This window comes from Gymnoscopelus microlampas (genome assembly GCF_963454915.1).
Source record: "Gymnoscopelus microlampas genome assembly, chromosome: 10".
Lineage (NCBI taxonomy): Eukaryota > Metazoa > Chordata > Actinopteri > Myctophiformes > Myctophidae > Gymnoscopelus > Gymnoscopelus microlampas.
In genome coordinates, this window is record NC_139947.1 from 30,883,412 (window position 1) to 30,898,411 (window position 15,000).

At 42.0% G+C, this 15,000-nt stretch overlaps 1 protein-coding gene across 5 annotated transcripts in view; it reads right to left on the reverse strand.

Annotated features, from left to right (window-relative positions):
- kazna (kazrin, periplakin interacting protein a) overlaps window positions 1-15,000 on the reverse strand; it is a 217,804-nt gene that overhangs the window by 149,637 nt on the left and 53,167 nt on the right. The gene's annotated exons all lie outside the window — the stretch shown is intronic.

The following is a 15,000-nucleotide window of genomic DNA, read 5'->3' on the forward strand; positions in this document are numbered from 1 at the left end:
AACCTCTTTTGCAAGCACAACAAGCCCTGGGGCAAAGCCCCACCTAAGCAGAGATAGCTGCACGGTCATTCCACACGACTGTACGTGCACCAGAAATATACCCCCTATGGTCTCGGATTTCATACCATGCACCCCTCACCCTCGCCCATCACCTCCCACTAGGAGCCAGTACTAAGTAGAGCTGTGGAATACAAGCTACTAGGGTCAGGGCAAAAATGCCATGAGGGTAAAGCAATAACGTTCATACAAGAATGTACATGTACTGTATATATGCAATTTAAATCTAGTTAACATACCATTGCTGTCAGGCAGAAACCTTGTAACCCTTTTTTTCACGCCCGATTTTATACTTTGTCCTATGATACTGTTGCGCAAAAATATAGCTCACTATGAATCGCAATGTGACGTGTTGTGAGCTTATAGATCAGCATTTGTGCACGATTTTGATCGCTATTTTGTGAAAATTGGAACATTAGGGAAAATGTTCACCTATAATGACATGACCAAAATAGGGACACCAGCTTGAAATGGTTAAGTCTGTCTCTGTGTTTTATAAATATTTAACCAATGAAAAGTGTTAACAAGAGCTAGTGAACAAAATTCGGTTGAACACTTTGTGTGTCTAGTCAATGCAAAATGAAAGCTTGAGCCCAACGTGTGTCATACACACGTTCCCAGACCTTCCCACCACTCCTTTGTACCGATCTGTCAAACATATGTACCGCACCACATGGGTCCCAGAGATGAGGGGGGGAGGGCACAGAGAGAGAGAGAGAGAGAGAGAGAGAGAGAGAGAGAGAGAGAGAGAGAGAGAGAGAGAGAGAGAGAGAGAGAGAGAGAGAGAGAGAGAGAGAGAGAGAGAGAGAGAGAGAGAGAGAGAGAGAGAGAGAGAGAGAGAGAGAGAGAGAGAGCATAAATAGACAGAAAACACCTCCTTTCAAGCTCCACTTCCGGAAGTGAGAGATAAATGGACTGCATTTATATAGCGCCTTTCTAATACATGTCCATATTTCGGACCCTTCAAAGTGCATTACAATGTCTTTCACATTCACCCATTCACATACACATTCACACACCGACGGCGGAGGAAGCCATTCAAGACACCAGCATGCTCATCGACGGCAGTTAGGGGCCGACACTTCGACAAGCAGCCAGGAGGAGCCGGAGATCGAACTAGGAAACTTCTGATTCCAAGAGATGGCCGCTCTACCTCCTGAGCCACTGCTTCGAAGAATTGCCATTTCTTCAATGCTGCTACCAAGGCAAATGAGCTGACTGTACCACATTGTTAATAATTGCTGACAAAATCTTGGGGCTCCCACACCACCCCCACCTCCCCCCAATTCACAAAATACTGGGACACACACATACACACACACAACTCAGCCCATTAGAAGCTATTCTCTGGGAATAGAATATTAGCCTAGTCAGTTTCCTGAGGTCGGCCTTCATTACAGTAGAGTTCTGCCAGCAGCCCATAATTGCAGGATGACCAGCGCTCCACCCGGCTAAATCTTTGCTAAGGAGCTGGAAGCATCAATGACATAATAATGCTTCGATGAAGGTCAGATAGAGCAAACTCTCAAAACACAGTGCAACACTGCACAGGTTGAAAGTGTAGGGAAATATCCCTTATCAGTTAAAATTCACCATAATTACAACGTTACGTCCCATACTTCCAGCCACCCCAGCTCCTCATTTTATTTCCTTTATGCCTGACGACAACAACGAGGACACAAGTGGTACAGTAGCTCCCCTGCACCACCGGCTCATCCAGGTAGCATTTTACAGCAAAGATAGCAGAGGAAAAGGCTTTGAACTAGAGCTGTAGACTTCCTAAACAAATCAAATCCAAAACAATGTAAATGTCTGAGAATACACATTAAAATGAATCCAATATATTATAAGCAAATATAATGTGTAAACAAACACCAAACATTTAATTTACAAAACAATGATGATAGTGCGGTCAAACAAATCTATGAAGCCATCAAAGCTGCAGCATCACTTGGAAGCAACTCATCAGAACTTAAAAGAAAACTGATCAAATCTCTCAACGGTCATCAGACATTGATAATACATGAGCTAAATATGTATGTATGAGTTTGAGTTAGCTTTGAAAGCTTCTCATCAAGTTGCAGGGAAGGCTTAAAAGAAAATATGTGACACAATTTTAGTTATGTGGGTCCCCGTTTCGTCTCTCTCGGGTCTTTGGCCTGAAAAATGTTTGTTTAGTAACAGGGGTCTGTCTCCCAGTTTCTCCAGCTCTTTAGGAAACAGAAAATGCATTTTCAAGTGGGTTAAAAAATTCCTTCCAATCGGGAGAGAGAACCCCATTTCGAACTTGTGTTCCAGTTCTAATTTTGTCTGTTCATTAATTTGTTCCATCACTTCCAATGTTGTATCCTATATGAGTTTGGCACCTTTCATCTCTGGAGAAGGTTCACAGCTCTAATCAGGTCAGGTGTCATATTGCACCCTTTTCCCAGCACCCACCCACCACTCACATGCACTCACACAGAGTTACACAGGAAAATCCTCAGTGTTAACATTCTGTACACTCTCAGAGTTACAAATACATTAGAGTTACAAATGGAGGATTTTACAGATTTTACACTCATGCTCTTCAGTTAAAATTGCTACAGTGTCATGCATAACACTTAATTTAACACTGTGTCCATATTAATATTGTGCTATAGCTCGCCTCTCAGTACTGTAAAACATCTTGATCTACATCCTATACAGTACAGTATGATGCGCTATATTAAGTTTATTATTATTATTTATTATGAAGTGCATGCTGTGAAGGAGGAGCAATGACCCCTACCATCCCCTCATTAGCACCTCCGGCAAATGCCGCCTTTTGTCAAATTAATGAGTTTTAATTACTGGTCACAGCAACGCTGTATTTAGCACGGTGTGCTGTCTGTTACATTAACCTGGAGTGAGCACAGATTCTTCAACATCCTGCTTCAAATGACTTTTCTGCCGGAAAACTGACATTTGCTTAGCATGGTGGTTTGCTATCTGCACTCCCGTCTCCGTTTCCCCTCCTGTACTAGAACACTCTTTCGTTCATTCTACAGTATCTCTACCTGTCTATCTCCCGATACTACCTTTATAAGTCTCTTGGTCTCCCTCAACTTTCCCAGAGTTCACGCATGACAAGTCACTGCACTTAATGGCATCTGAATTATGTGCGATGTCACCGATCACTGAGTGCACTCGTCGAATCCATCTGCCACAGTGGGAGTTGTTATAGTGTCAGCTGCTATAAAAGGCATGGCTGAGGGACAAAGGGCAAAATGAATCTACATAACTGGAAAGGTGCTGAAACTCATTAGCGCATACTGTGGCCAGCCTAAAAAACATCAAAACATACACCAGTGACCTGCCCAACCAAAAAAAACATGGGCCAGACTGCTAAAATGTCAGAGGAGGAAGGATACTTGTGTGTGTGTGTGTGTGTGTGTGTGTGGGGGGGGGGGGGGGGGGTAATAACTACGCAGTATTATAAGGTCAAGCAACGGCAGGTGTGTTGAAGCCTGCTGGTAGCTGGTGATTGGCTGAAGGGAGGACAATTTATCGACCTTCCTCAATAACATAATAATAAGGCTATAAGGCTTATGGGGAGAAAACACACACACACACACACACACACACACACACACACACACACACACACACACACACACACACACACACACACACACACACACACACACACACACACACACACACACACACACACACACACACACACACACACACACACACACACACACACACACACGCGTGCTTCAATCGGAGCACCTAAAATCAAGTATGAAGACACTTTTTTGTGTGTAAATGAACGTTCTGATTCAGTGTCTTGCTCAGGAAACTGACACAAAGCCACTTTTTTGTTGCTTCCTAAATACATAATATCTTTTCTAAAACGGATAGTTTGAGTCCTTGATCCTGATTGGCTGAGTCCTGTAGTAAAATACTTGATAAACACACACCTAGGACCACATGTATTGTATAAGTATCACTGTGCATACATCTTGTTTACAATATTCACCGCACCGCTCCATGGATGCATTACCATTAGCGATTTTGTGTTTCATATGGCAAGGTAAGAGCTCCTTTTCGTCCTGTGTATGTGCAAGGTTTTAAAATCTCTTTAAAACAAGGCAGATACGACCGTTACGTTATCTTCCTCGTTTTAATTGGAAATGTGCCTATGGAAGGAACGAGAAACAAGAGTCGGTTGAATAAATTGCAATGTTGCCAAGTAACTGTATCTGATGTAAAATGCACTGCCTCTGGTGGTCATAGAGAATTGAGATATATCCAAGGTTGCCAACTTTGGACAATTTGCTGGAGTGAGATTTCCATGGTATGGGCAGTAACAGAACTTGTTATGTTTATGAGCTGACCCTTTAAGGCAGTGTCATAGTTTTCATATTTGTGTTGGTTGTCCAGTTGTGGACTTATGGTTTTTCTGGTTTCCCAACATACATTAGCGGCACATACTTCCTGCCTTCATCCAAATGCATCACTTTTAATACAACACATTATAAAAACATTTAAAATGGAACCAATAGGTGGTAGTTTCCTCCCAACTTTAGATTTATTAGTTATTGCACGATGAGACGAACCAAAGGAAATTTGCCACAGGCATTTGCAGTGTTTGTGATTCCAACCGCAGTTTTTTTTTTTGAGGACCTGCTTTGATGAGCACCCATCTGGTGGATAACTTCATGAAATGAACATCTATAAAACATCTCATAAACCTGAAACCTGAAGAGGGCACCATCGTTTCCCCGACTGAAGTCATTAAGTCCCTCGTAGTCAAAAAGACAGAAAAATAAAAGAGATTCAAAAAGCCATCTTTAGCTAAAAAGAAAAAAAGGCTAATCATGTTTGGTGCCGCATTCACAGCTTGAGCTACGCTAATTCAATGCAATTCAGTGCAGCCCTTTATGACCGTATTACCATGAGGAATCGCCACCATTTTATCTTTCCCCATTCCATTTCTTCTCGTCTTTCAAATCATGCCTCCTGACTTTCTGCAATAATCGCCTCAGTGATTGACAGAGGCATTACAACCGTACAAATGTATTACAATTTATTCTAGGTCCATGAAATTGAAAGGGTATAAAGTTAATAACATGTTGATAAAAATGTCAGATGGGGTTTCTCAGACAACATCTAAACTGGCAACACACAGCAGGAGGCATGCAAGACGCGACAAAAACCTGTAATCAATTGCAGCACACTCTGCACCCGAGTGACTCTGATAAGACTGACAGAGCCATCGCTTTCTCAACAAGAGCACAACGCTGGAGAAGACTGTTTTTATTCATCCTGACCTAGGCCATAACGCAGCAAACACAGGGGAGCTGCTGTCCAACTTAAAATGTTACTGAAATGGTGCTAGGGTGCACAGACGCCTTTACTTTCATTGTGCAATTTCTAAAAAGATTATAACTCACTCTCACTCTATCGATATGCAACTAGGAGGGCGCAGAGATGACGGTGTCACCATCGCACCACTCAGAGTAGGCATTGCACCCTGCATGGACACTCGCTCGCACCTGCCTCATTTGCCTCAAGTAATGTAAAAGGTCATTAGAATCAATAGTCATTATGGCATGGTTATGGCTGAAGTTAATTAGGGGGGAAACAGGCCAATCTATACAGATTGTGTCATTTTTATTGGAAAGACTCCTTATGGAATAAATAATGAATGAATAAATAATGAATAATTACCTAACTTTACAAAAATACTACACAGAATCCATGAATAAAGATGGAAAACAACACATTATTGAAGTATTCTGGGCTATGCTAAAGGTCATTTGCTACATACAGTACTGTATCAAAGCTCTGATCTGCTCTTAATCATAATGCTGCTGACATCTGAAGCAGCCTTGAAAATGCATGGCAATAATTTGCATAATTATATTAACTGAAGAGGACACCACATCATGGGAAATCTGTCGACATATAGAATGTCCTTCCAAGTGATGTTTCCTTTTCATTACAGATCGTCTGATGTAAAGGCATACTGTAGGCCTCATTTGATCCACATGGAAGATAGAGGAGGAACAAAAAACGTTGGCTGCCATGTGCTTCATGCTGTGGCCTACATTAAGCGACAAAGAGTCGCATACAGTGCTATTCCTTCTAAAAAGTCCTCTTTCATGCTTTTATACTGCATCTACTGTAAAGCTTCATTAAACTTCATTAGTTTTGCCGATAGCATTCCTGGAATATTAAGCACTACTAGGGCCAAACTAGAATTTAGTAGTTTGCAAAGCATGCAGTCATAAAGGGGACAAAAATACTGTATGTTTTATTGGGTGTGTATGTCGCATGCGTCAGCGTGTTCATCACTGCACACTGCATTTTGAAAGAACATAGATGTGCCTTGTTCTCTTCCTTGATGCCAAAATAGTCGGGCTTCAACAGGCGGACCATGACCCTTATAGCGGTCCTCAGAGTATGAACCCTAGAATACATATTAGTAGAGTGAAGAAGGGGGTATCATGCACCCCTCCCTCCCCATATACTTCTTTTTTTTTTTGTAATGATTTATTTATTGACAATACACAGAGTATACATATCAATATCATATTTCTTTTTTTTTTTTTTGTAAACAAGACAGAAATAAAAAGACAAAGAATAAAGGAAAAGACATGATACACAAAAACAAAAAGAAAAAGGACAAAAATTACAAAAACAGTCCCCCCAGACCCTCCCCCCACCCCTTCCCAGAATGGTACACTACTCAACCCTCAACAGTCTCTTATTTTCCTCTTTTCACAACACCTTTCAGACAATTTCAAATACAATAAAACAAAAACAAAAAGCCAGAAGAGAAAGAATCCCCATATACTTCTAATTAGTGTTTCTAGATTGAAAAAACAATTGTACAAAATGATGAGCTACTGGTGCGTTAAAAAGTTGTCAAAATGTCCAATATACCATTTATATGCAAATTAGTGCCACCATTATCAAAACATATATTTTCACTATAAAGCAGCCAATATTGCACCCAACTGAACAAATAAGGGGTCTAGACCTATGTTTTGAGGGTCAAGTTGAGAATTACTTCCAACCCAACCTTTTTCTTTCAGCAGCGGGCAAGGGCTCAACTGGGCGGGCAGTTGCCCGCGTTGCCCAGCGCTGACGCTTCTGCTATGGGAAAGTTCATGGGAGCCAATCAAAGTTGAGAAGACCTGGTGTGAAAAACTGGAAAAATATGAATTGGCCAATATGAGCTTGTGGGACGTCTAACTAGGGGCTTGTGGGGGTGCCGAATCCATTCCATACCATAAGCTATGCAAGGATACCTACCTACTTCATCATTGGTGTGGGGAACAAGAAAACGGACAATCAGTATACACTTGGTAGGGATGGCTGCACCATGGTAATAGATGAATTTTTGTTGTTTCGGTTGTTCTGATGTCTATCACAAACATGGACATAGACTCTTCGAGACATCACCTTTCAAAGTTAATGCCAAATTATACCCATTTCCATTTGGCTTTCTAGGAATCCCAAGAATCTAAATACAAAAAATGGCAAGTGAAAATTATGGCCACAATTTGATGGATAGGCTCCCTGAAAAGTAGTGGCAAATTATCTGTAACTAAAAACGAATGGTTGGAATGGATTCAGCACCCCCACAAACCCCTAGTTAGACGTCCCACAAGCTCATATTGGCCAATTTAAAATTTTCCAGTTTTCACACCAGGCCGTTTTAACTTTGATTGGCTTAAAGTTAAAACGGCAGTTTCCCAGAGTAGTTGGGTTGGAAGTAATTGAGAGGTGTTAGAAGACGCCTTTATCTTTTATGAGCACATTGGTGAAGAAAGATATTATTGTTCAGATGGCTAAAAAAGTTGGCATAATAATAATTGGTGAAAATGTGATTATATTGTAAAGGCAGCACTCATTTGCACACCAGCATGCCAGCCACAGGTACATGTGATCACTTTAAGAGCTTCATTGTGATCCTTGACCCTCAAAACATAGATCTAGACACCTTATTATATTTCCGGGGGGTGCATGATGCCCCCTTCTTCCCACTAGACTATATTCTGGGGGGAAAAAATCACAGAAAATAGCAGATCTACAAGCTGAGGTGAGCTTGTAGATATACTTTTACTTCTACCCCACTACATCTCAGAGGAAAATGTTATACTTTCACTCCACAACTGTACAATTATACAAAGGCTTTAGTTACTAGCAAATTTGTAGATTTTTCTGATACTTTTGTACTTTTACTCAAGTACATTTTGAATACGGGACTTCTACTTGTAACTATATCTGTAGTTATATCTACATTGCAGTATTGATACTTTTACTTAAGTAAAACATGCAAGTACTTCATCCATCACTGTGCATTTGTACACCACTGCACCTCGGACAATGACGAGAGCCCCGCTGTGAACGCTGATGATCTGCATTGCACACACGTCATATCCACAGAGCAAAGTAATCTCAATGAAACGCCACATTAGCTTCGTTAGTTGTGACACCAGGGAAAACCATTGTTGGCAAAATGCGAGTGCTTGGAGTGTTTGAGAGAATTGGAAATGAGGGAGGAATGAGAAACAAGAAGAGTCCCGTTGAATAAATTGCAAGGTTGCCAAGTAACTGTAGATGATGTAAAATGTACTGCCTCTGGTGGTCATGGAGAATGAGATATAGCCAGGTTGCCAACTTTGGACAACAAGGTTTATTATGATTCTGCTGCGCAAAGAATATTAAATTGAGCTGACCCTTTAAGACCTGAGGCCCATTCTGCAAATGCCCTCTAAATCAGTAGTTCTCACACTTACAAGATTTTTTAAATAAAATAAAAATGAGCAGATCCTCCAGGTGTGAAATGTGTATGCTGTTTCGTTTTTCATTGCATTTTCATGCATTGTATAGTTTGTGTTTTTGTTGTTTCTAATCATGTTTGTGTTTTTGTTGTTTCTAATCATTTGAATGTTTCTTGCTGTTTTTATTTCTGTTGTATGTAAAGCACTTTGTAAGTCATCTCTGTGAAAAGTGCTACACAAATAAAATGTACTTACTTACTGCATAAAATGACCTCTATTCTAGAACCGAAAGGTTGATTTAGAAAGATGCCGGTCGTTTTTCAAACGACACGGACGTGGAATCTGATCTCTGTGAAGCTCACAGTAAAAGCCTTCTAGATCTAGAATGATGACCTGTCAGGGGGTGGGCGGTACCTTGTGGAGGAGGGTGGGTCCTATCTGAGATCCAAGGCAGAAAGCAGAAACCTAAGTGGTGCCAAAAAAGTAATTGCTTACAAAACTGTCAATTAGAATTGTCGTTATTCAAAATCTTGTTATAGAGCCATCCAATTAAGAGTCTTTGTTATAATGCTGTCCAACTCAAAAGCTGTTCTTAATCCATCCAAACAAAATAGCCATCTAATTAGTGGTGCACGATTAAAAGAGTAACAAAGACACAAGCAATGTCCAGAATCAGTTGTTACAAAGTGAAGAATAATAGCACCAATAGAAGCATACTATAAAACCATTTGGCTTCTGAAGCAGGTGCACTGTCCAATGTTGTCTGCCATCAGATTGGACAGTAAACATCTTTTAAAAGACCTGAGTGAGATCAGTTCCTTAAGCTTCAGAATCTGTCTGCAAGTGATACCAAGCTACAGGAGCAGCGCACATACAGCCTGTGTCTGTGAGAATATAAAACTATTGGTCAACAAGGGCAGATAAGGTGGTTTCACTATTGTGCAGTGAGAAATGACTGTGACTCAGTCTCGACACTGTATGGTCAAAATGAAAAGCAAAAATGCCTAAACATATTTCATGAAATGTATTAAATATTATTATACAAATATTAAGCAAACAGAGGAGGAGTGCTAGTAATAACTTGGTGGGAGAAAACTGGATTTTGATACTCTTTTACTCAAGGTACACTAAAATGTTTTGACACAGCAAAGTCTTCATCCAGAGAAATAGGTTGAAACACTTGCACTCCACTGCAACTGTGCTAATTCTACCCACAACAAGCCTCCTGCTTCCCTCGTCTCTGTTATGGTTTGAGCGAATCCTACTTAAACATATAGGAACCCGATATCCTTAATCCTGTTAAATGGCCAATGGAAACTGCCAAGGAGCCATTTCCGTGAGAAGAATCACAGAGCAGCAATCTACTGTGGTTCCGGACCGGTATCATTTGCATGCAGCACAAGTCGTCTCATTAATATTGTATATAGAGACACCAAATCCTCCACGCTAAATGATATAATAGGCCTGATTCAGCTTTGATCTCTGGAGATAACCCTTCCACGAAGATTAATAGATCTCTATTCTGTTTTTATTTGTCTCAAAGTTACACCTTGCATGGTACTTAAGATGAATAATTAGTCTGTCAACATGTAGTTGTATTTAATGAGCTAGTTTTCACAAACATAATAATATTATGCTACTAGGAGTGTGTGTGTGTGTGTGTGTGTGTGTGTGTGTGTGTGTGTGTGTGTGTGTGTGTGTGTGTGTGTGTGTGTGTGTGTGTGTGTGTGTGTGTGTGTGTGTGTGTGTGTGTGTGTGTGTGTGTGTGTACTTAGCAATAATGTATTTTTAGTGTGGTTGCCCAACAGGGCAACCAGACTATAGTACTCTATAGCTTTCTTCCACTTCAAGATAAACAATATTTCGAACCGCATCTCCTCCCACAGTTTTTATCCCCTAATGTTGTGCCATATATCAAAATGACCGTCTAAATCGGGAATCGTGCGCTTGTATTTTGCTAAGAGATTGGTTAAATAGTTTAATTGATATTGATTTATTAGTGCATTAAATTCACCCATCCACTTTAATGGAAAAGTGAAAAAACTCAAATTCAAGTATTTCTTTCTCAGAAACCGTAAGAGCTAGAGTTACCAGATTTGGAGGGAAAATTCATAATATTGTCCGAAATTAATGAAAAAAATATCACACCATTCGGCCTCATGGTGGCGCTATAACAGCCCCCTTTACCTTTTGGCCTGTAACTCTTGAACCGTAGGTCCGAAAATCAAAATTTCTTTTCACCTGGATTCCTTGGGTCACTACGCATCTCCCCATATAGGCCACGCCCATTTGCGTCAGGATAGATTTTTTGATATTGATTTATTTGTGCATTAAATTTCCCCATCCACTTTAATGGGAATTGCAAAAACTCCCATTCAATTATTTTTTTCTCGGAAACCGTAAGGGCTACAGTTACAAGACTTGGAGGGGAGGTTAATAGTTTTTTGCAAAATTATTAAAAAAAGAATCACACCAGTCGGCCACATGGTGGCGCTATAACAGCCCCCTTCACCTTTTGGCCTATAACTCTTGAACCGTAGGTCGTAAAATCAAAATTTATTTTTCCCTGGATTCCTTGGGTCACGACGCATCTTCCCATATAGGCCACGCCCATTTGCGTCTGGATAGATTTTCCGCCATTTTGAATTTTCTTCAAAACACACTTTTTGCTCCTTTTCCTTCAATTTTTTTCAAAATCTCACACAAATCGGTACACGTGATCTATGGACCCATGCGATAAACCTATCCAAGCGGAATTTTGATAGTCCGTACCGTCCGTCCGTAAATGGCTTCCAAAGTTAGCGGGAGGGGCCCGTTTGACCAAAAATGCCATAAATCACGAACAAAACGTCCGGTCAATCCCAAATTTGAATCACATGTCGAGGGTGGTATACTAAACCAATCCCCAAAAGCATTTCTACTTTGATCCATAGGGGGCGCCACGAATGCTCGAAATGTAACCGTTTGATGCAAAAACATGATTTTTGGGGGCTCAATCCTCTCAAAATGAAACGCAGGCGATCTCAGGAGTGACGTGACGATGTAATTGGCGCAGTCTCCGACGGTATTCCTCCCGGCGTATTACTGGAGTCCCGACCGCGTCGGCGCAACCACACTCTGCAATTTCCCCGGAATTGCGACGCGTCTAGTAATAATCTTGTGTTGATCATTTTCAGACTTAAACGCTTGAACCCAAGTGTCCCTATCCTGGGCATGTCATAGTAGGCAAACATTCGGCAAAAAAATAGACCCCCATTCGGGGGAAATAGCAGATCTACAAGCTCACAACGTGTCAGATTTTCAGCGAAGTGATTTGGTGTAGAGGGAAAAAAGGAGGGTACATAGTCCTGACACCTAGGGGCAACCGGTCAACAAAGTATAGGGTTTTAAGTGGTTGAACAGAAGAATAGACCAAGCACTAAATGCAGGAGGACTGGCTTTACCTCAGAACCCTCTGAAAGCTGAATAAATAAAATCGACAGTACATGTAAGCCCCGCGTGCATTGGTTTTATAAAAACACCACTGAGGTATTTACTGTAGAACACCCCCAACTGCAGCAAAAAAGTAATTATACAGTATATATATATATATATACACTGTACAAATTTCTTTCAGACCTATTTATTGGAGAGGTGAAGTAAGAGCAAAAGGGCCATGTGATCATGGTCAGATGGTGTGGACATCAGCAGCTAGAGAAATGGAAGCCCTAGCCTGTTCACTACACAGCTAAATCCTCAGTGTTAGGGTACACATTTACAAATGGACCAGTAAGGGTTCATTTCATTTGGATCCATTTGAACACCTTCGGACTCGGAGTTACGATAGAACTTGATAAATGAACACTGGTGATTTTACTGTGTACTGTACTGTACTTATTTTACTGTGTATTCTCTGTCCTCTCTCTTACTATTTCAATAAAAAGACAACTTTTAAAACGTTTCCCCTACTGCTCACTTCTGCCTCCCACTGTGTCTTTCAATGGAGGAAGGACGTGAATAATTTTTCAACCGCAGAGTGGGAGAAACTCCAGAAGGTCCTTAGGTCATGTTCTAAAAACTTTATTTGCATGCCACTTTTCAAAAACCAAAAGGTGCTATAAGGTATGTGTTCTTGCCAGCACTCCAGAACACATTAAACTCGCTAATTTCAACATGTAGTATGATACTTTATCCAAAAACGAGGGGGAGGTGGGGGGGGCGGGGAGGCAGGAGAGGAGCGCAGCACGAATCAGGGCCAGGGGCGCAAGTTCTGGGCCAGTTTTCTGACGGCTAAGCATTTCCCTGTATAATCAGCTACATATCCCGGCAGATCCATAACAAAGCTAAATGCGGTCTGTTCCAGTCCAGTGGGAGGCTCAGCAGCAGCAGCCACAGGAGGGTATGAAGCTCAGACGATAGACGAGGTCGACCAAGACGCTCTGAGGGAGACAGTGGTGTAAAGTAACTAAGTACATGTGAGTGAGTGAGTGAGTGAGTGCGTGAGTGAGTGAGTGAGTGAGTGTGTGTAGTGTGTGTAGGGGGGGTGTATGTGTGTGCATGTGTGCCTGAACGTGTGTATGCATACAAATGACTGTATGAGTGCATGAGATTGCACGATTGCACGTTTGTATGCGTGTGCATGTCATGTGTGTGCGCGTGTGCTGTGCACACATACCGTTGGCCCAATGAATAAAGCATTGCATTTGAAACAGCAGTGAGCATAGACCGTGTACAAACCACAGCAGGAAAACACATGCCACACGACCTGTTTGTTTACAACTGTAGCACTGGCTGCTGTGGTGTGACTGGAACAGAGTTGTGATCCCTCACGCAGTGAGGGGTTAGGCACCGTAGGGGGTTGCAGGATGCAGGATTACTCGCTTCCCTCAAGATGCTCAGTCTGCCGACTGCTGCACAGTGAACCAGCGACCCCTACCACCAACCTGCCCACCTCCCCCACCACAACCGCTGGTGATAAATATAAGACCCCCACCCCCCCTCTTTTTTTATACTCACTGGGCTTGTAATGCGCGGCTGGCTGGATAGATACATGGATGGATGGATGGAGCGAGGATGGGAGAGAGGGGGGGGGGGTCGAGAAGCGACAGAAAGAAGTGAGAGAGAGGAGGGTGAAAAAGAGAGACTGACAAAGAAACAATGACAGTGAGGAATGGATGTACAGACCAAATGAAAGGCGAGGAATTGACCACCGTATCTACAGAGCCAAAGGGACATTGTGTCAGTTTTGTTGGCTCTAAATGGGTTGCTTCAAAGCTTGATTGTCCATTCCACACTGAACCACTTACTTAATCCACTGACACACAAGTTGCAGATCCTGGACGATACAATGAAGGAAACCGAAAACAATGTGGTTAATTAAATTCATTGTTTTGGCACTCTCAACTGTGTTAACATAGCCTTTATTGATCCTCCAAGTAAGAACTCTCCACTGTCGTAAGTAACCGACTGTGATTTTATGGCTGAACATGTGAGTCTCCGTTCTCCGTTACAGCAGAGCATGGAAACGGTTACCAGAGACAATGACATCAGCGCGCAAACTCTCGCCGCAGAACGGTTGTCGTCACTCACATTGGCACGTAGCGTAGCGTGCTCACGCACACACACACACACACACACACACACACACACACACACACACACACACACACACACACACACACACACACACACACACACACACACACACACACACACACACATACATTCTCACATGTACAGTAGCATGCACACACTCTCTCTCTCTCTCACTCTCCCTTGCTCACGGGAGCAGACAGAAATAACTAGGGAACAAAGCGGCAGGGACAGTCCATTGAACACAATGCTGACACACAGCCAAAGCATTCCTGCCTCTGTGTGTGTGTGTGTGTGTGTGTGTGTGTGTGTGTGTGTGTGTGTGTGTGTGTGTGTGTGTGTGTGTGTGTGTGTGTGTGTGTGTGTGTGTGTGTGTGTGTGTGTGTGTGTGGGGGGAGACCCTGCATGAACATGGGTACCCCCACACAAAACAGAAGGGCCATTCTGTTGTCGGGGACAAGTCAGGACAACCGTGACTCCCTGACTTACATGGGAAACCGTGTGAGAGAGATGTGAAATGGCAGTTATCTTCACTGTAGCTGAGCTCGATTACGGAAGTAGCCTATCTGAGAAATCTGAGGTTTTCTAAAGCACAGCATTGCATTGC